This window comes from Cyprinus carpio, chromosome A6 (assembly GCF_018340385.1).
Source record: "Cyprinus carpio isolate SPL01 chromosome A6, ASM1834038v1, whole genome shotgun sequence".
Classification (NCBI taxonomy): Eukaryota; Metazoa; Chordata; class Actinopteri; order Cypriniformes; family Cyprinidae; genus Cyprinus; species Cyprinus carpio.
Genome location: NC_056577.1, coordinates 1533560 through 1539139, shown reverse-complemented (window position 1 = coordinate 1539139; position 5580 = coordinate 1533560). Strand labels below are relative to the sequence as shown.

Genomic DNA, 5580 nt, shown 5'->3' with positions numbered 1-5580 from the left:
CAAGCAAAATGAAATGTTTTTAAAAAACACTGATTTATCAAACTAAATAATTGTCTGGTTTTATTTTGTCCGTGTGATATGCTATATATTGCAAAATGTGTAATGCCAACTGTTGTGTTTATGATCACTAATATGCTGCCAGAATGTGAAGCTGTAATTTCAATTAGATACTGGGGGTTGACTAATATTTAATGATATATAACTTAATCATTGCAGTCATTGGATCATGTTGTTATTGATGCATATCTTTTTTGTTATTATTATTAAATTGTCAAATAAATGACTATGAGATGTAACTCAGAGCAATTGTACATTTTGATTATTTTGCCATAGAGCCAAATGTTTTCTGCATGTTTTTTATAAGTCTTATTCTTATGTTGTTTTGTCATGTTTAAAAGCAAAACCGTTCAGCTCAGGAATCTGAACAGAAGATGAGTTCTTCTCTGTACACTGTGTTTTGCCCCAGGGCAACAAAGTCTCGAGGGGCAGCATATAATGAGGCTGGAGATGTCCCCAATGAAAGACTTGGCACTGTATTATTTAGCCTATTCTATGGTAGAATAGAGACAACTAGATAGTGGGCTCATTCAGTAAAGCAAACTATATTAGCATATCGTTGAAACGGGCCCAGACAGAAGAAGTAAAGAGATGATGTGTGTCCTACACAGCTGTGATCTTCCAGAATGAAAGACAGATTATTGCTCTTGCTGTTCGCTTGGGGCTCCACATCTGTCTGAGGATCACGTGCCCTTATTTTTGCTTTGCTGCTAGAATGTATGATTCACCCCACAGTCCAGCAGCAGGGAGCCGAGAAACAAGGACCCCAGTCTGTTATTCTCGGGTCCTACTTGCCCTTGTGATTTCAACTCAAATTTTTTCTCACGCATTCTCTGCGTTCCAAAGGGCCTCGTCTGTCTGGCTCTCCACAGTCTACAATGGATAATCTCTGGTCTTTATTCATAAACTTCCCCATTAAATGCTCAGTTCATCTTCTGCGTTTATTGATATGGTTGAAGGAGGGGGGTTTGCAGAGGGGGGGGGGGGTTGTAACCTAAAGGCATGCTAGTCCTGTTGCCATGGTACCCCACTGGCTCCAAATTGCTAGCAAAGGCATGCCATTATTCTCCCCCTGTCGAAAGTTGCCGCTTCTCTGACTCGATGTAATTGTGGAGCACACAAGTGGCCCTCAGAAGAAATAGCATTGCAAAGAAAGGCTGAGGTCAAGGGTCACATTAGAGCCTTCCCATTGCAAACCGCGTTTTTGTGATCAAATTTGTTGGTGACACAAAAAGAGCCATAGTATCGTATCTCAAACACAGCTCAGCCCGAAAGAGTAGAGTCTCAACTCCAGTAAACTCCACTGCTGCTCAACAGAAGCTGTGCTCGCTAAACGAAGTGTGGGTTCGCTCTCACTTTTCACGGGCAGCAGAGCTCTCTCTCCTCTACTCTGCTCAAGACCGGTCACTACTAGCGCAGGCTGTTAAGGGATCAACACTCTGGTTGAGTCTCTCATTGACTTTCATTTACTCTTCAGTGTCTGCTGTCTGGCTTCAATTGAAACTTGTTTGCATATATTTTTTCAAATTAATCTTAAACATTTTTTGAGACATATATAAAAGAAAAAAAAAGAGTGTTTCCTATGGCTGTGTTTCCCGTGAGTTCTGGAAGCGTGTCGGGTCCACGCTGAACTGCAGTTCAGCTTTGGTAATCTGCCGTGTGCCTCATGCCTTCGTGATTACTTCTGCTGCTTTTGTTTGATGTGGTATTGGAGCATTAGTGATCACATTGCAACCCCAGCTTGACCCCCACTTATTCTTCAACACCAAAAGTGAGTTTGTATTGTTTGTCAGCCTGTGGAGAAGAAACCTCGTTCTTCAAGACTTTCGGGGTTTGGTTTGGAAGTGTTTTCAAGACGATCCACGGAACACTGTCGGACTGGTGCTGCTGCTGGATTATACTATTTCATTGGAAAAATTTTTCTTTTCTTTTTTTTTTTTTGTCTGAGTAATGTGTTTTTCCATAGTGTCATGCCACACGCCAGAGAACCACCAAGAGGCATTAACATCTGGATTTCTCAAGTGCAAATCACGCCTCTAAGCACAGTTTCAGGAGAACTTGTTGTTTGTAGTTCTCTACTTCTGTGTATGGTACTGGAGGGGTGGTACTGGGTTCTGGGATTGAGGAGGGTTTTCCTCCCTTCAGTTACAAATTCCACAGGCACTTTCCAATCTTTTTTGGCAGGCTCTTGAGAAAAACTCCTTTTTACACACCCACTTTCGTGGTTGTCTAAAGTGTGTTCCTGAAAAATATTGATCATAGTGTTCATATATCCGACTCCAGTGGAAATGTCTTGTGAAAATGTTTTTGGTAGCATATTTTAGTCATGAAGAAAGCCATTCTGTCAGAGAAACGTATTCCAAAAGCATGTGGGTAAATGAAAATTCAATGTTCAGATTTGTTTTGCTTTCTCCTGTGAATTCATTTTAAAACATTATTTATATAAGTTTCAAACCAATAGGCCTCTATAAAGCGGTAGGTCAAAAGGGGCCAACAAGACAAAAAAAAAAAAAAAAAAAAAAACCCCCCTCCACCCAAAAAAAAAAAACAAAATAAAACAAACAAAAATAAAAGAAAAAAAAAAGAAGAAAAACAGAATAAAAAAAAAAACAGAAAAAAACAAAAAAAAAAAAAAAAAAAAACAAATGAAAATTATGTCATTGAGTACCTCACCCTCATGGATCGTAGCACCAACCCGTGAAGACCTCCGAACGACATGAGGGGGTGAGGTCACTTAAACGGAACATAATTTTGTCATGGGTCATTGGAGTGTTGAAACTAACGCTGTAGACATTTAAATTCATAAACCATGATGTTTGAATTTGGGACAAATCTGAACCATATAAGAATGCCAATACTTCCTAATACTTATTCGTGAACACGTGAGGTTTAATTTTCGAATAGAATATAATACTACATAAAAATCTTAAATTGATTCTTTGTTTGTTTGGTTAAGAATTATTACATTTATAAATAGCTTCGAGGCCACCACATGACATGTAAACACACGAAAACTAGCCTGGGGGTCAATCTCTCGCTTTTTAAATTTTTATACTGTTTATTTATCTCCCATTTTTCTCATATTTCTGCATGTTAGTTGCATCTCATGAAAGTTATTTGGCAGACATGGGTGTTTGTTTGTTTGTTTTTGTTTTTTGTTTGTTTTTAATTATGATTTTACTAAGCCATACGCAGCGAAGTTTTGTTTGTAATAATTTTTTTTTAGACTTATGCCCCAAATATTTCATATGTTCATATTATTATTCATAGCTATGCACTTTGTGCGTGTCCCCCCAATTAATTTTAATTATGAAACGAATAAAAAAACATGGCTCTTCCATAGATGTTGCTATTTATTTTACTTTTTTAATGTATTTGTTTAAAATTAATAGATCCTGACAAATCACAACAAACATGGTCTACTGACCTCTTTGTCAACTTGCAAGAAGGAACAGGAGGGAGAAACACATGAAATCATTTAGTAATGTATGGCAAAAGTCGTAGCAGTATCGGACAACCTCCTAATGATGCAATATTATAATATTATGAAAGAGAACGCATCCCAAGATTCCAAACTGTCAGCTCTAGAAGTAACAGGTGAACTTTCCCCTTACGGTTTGAACCTTTCTTTAAAGACAAGGTCTTCATCTCAACCCTGCAGTGCTTCATTCAGCCTGCTATTAATAGAGCAACTTTTTGTTACTGGATGGCAGGTCGTAGCACGAATGCCTCTTCCCAAAACAGAGTTTGCTCCTTGAATCTGAGTCAGGCTGCCCTGTACACACACCAAGATTTGGACAAACCGAATGCCATGAGGACAAAACTGCTGAGACTGTAAGCAGAATAGCTGAGAGTGACTTCTGGGGTTGGCCACAGGATGCCTCCAGCACCTTCTGCAGCACAGCGTGTGTGAAATATTGCTCCACAGGACATTTTCTCAGACTTGTCCCATAGCTATTTACAACAATACAAATTTGTCCCTAAAAAAGTTTTTTATCTAATGAAAAAATTAGCCTTATAAAACAACAACTATTATTTTAAGACTTTTTTTCCCTTCTGGGTCTGAAATTGAGGAATTGGGTCATACTGCTAATTAAACAATATTTTGTGCATGTGTTTTTGTGCTGGCACTGGCTGGTTTAGGACGTCATGGATAAATAAAGATGACAATTAAAAACGGCCCGAAGGTGGCAGCAAACCCTGTTTAATATAAAGGTTTATTTGAATCACTGCAAAAGATTGTTTCAAACGGCTGATTCAACTAGAAACGGAAACAAGGTGAAGGGACCGTGAATCACTGGATCAAATGATTCGTTCAAAAACAGCTTCATTCAATGAATGACACACCGCGTTGCTCTACTTGTTGTACGAATTATTAGCATTATTTGTCATTTTTTTCACTCGGAGGGATGGCAATTCGAGCCCTATGTTGGTGTGGATTTATTTGTTATAATTTTACTGTCCTATCAGTTAATCCTCCTCAAAGCCATAATTAATTTTATTCTTTAAACACAACCAACAAACACATATATTATATAACAGTGGGTACGGAAGTATTCAGCACCCCTTAAATTTTGTCACTCTTTGGTATATGCAGCATTTGCTAAAATCATTCAAGTTCTCTTTTTTTCTCATTAATGTACACACAGCACCCCAATTGACAGGAAAACATCCAATTGGTGACATTTTGCAGATTTATTAAAAAAGGAAAAACTGAATATCACATGGTCTAAGTATTCAGCCCTTGATCAGTATTTAGTAGAGCTTTCCCTTTTTATTATACAGCATGAGTCTTTTTGGGAAAGATGGCACACAAGTTTTTTCCACCGATTTGGGGATCCCCTTCGCCATTCCTCCTTGCAGATCTCCATGTTCTGTCAGGTTGGATGCGTGGTAAACGTTGGTGGACAGCCATTTTCAGGTCTTCCAGAGAGATCAATTGGGTTTAGTCAGGGCTCTGGCTGGGCCATTCAAGAACAGTCACGGAGTGGTGAGCCGATCCTTCGTTATTTTAGCTGTTGTGCTTAGGGTCATGTCTTGTTGAAGGTGAACCTCGGCCCAGTTGAGGTCCTGAGGCACTCGGAGGAAGGTTTTCGTCAGGATTCCCGTCTTGGCACGCATTCATCCGTCCCTCGCTTGCAACCAGTCGGCCTGTCCCTGCAAGCTGGAAAAATTAGAAACCCCCACAGCATGGGTATGCTGACACAACATGCTCACTGTGGGACTGTATGGACAGGTGATGAGCAGTGCCTGGTTTTCTCCACAATACGCTTAGATAAGGCCAGAAGTTTTATATGGTCCATCAGACCAAGATCTTATTTCTCACCATCTCGAGTCCTTCAGGGTTTTTCAGGTGTCTTTGCACTGAGGAGAGGATCCATCGGGCCACTTCTGCCCATTATATGTCAATCGATGGTGGGAGGGCGGCTTAGTGTGGTGTTGTTTTACTTTCTACAACTTTTTACCATCGCCCAACTGCCATGTCGGGAGCTCGCCACAAGTGATTCTTTGGGTTCTCTTTAC

The 5580-nt window shown here is 39.6% G+C and overlaps 1 protein-coding gene across 1 annotated transcript in view; it reads left to right on the top strand.

The window, feature by feature from the left end:
- The first annotated feature begins 1476 nt into the window (after positions 1-1476).
- Positions 1477-5580, top strand: part of LOC122145248 (uracil nucleotide/cysteinyl leukotriene receptor-like) — a 5571-nt gene continuing 1467 nt past the window's right edge. The window contains exon 1 of the mRNA XM_042757488.1: positions 1477-1499. The gene's annotated coding sequence lies outside the window, so the exon portion shown is untranslated. The remainder of the gene's footprint in view (positions 1500-5580) is intronic.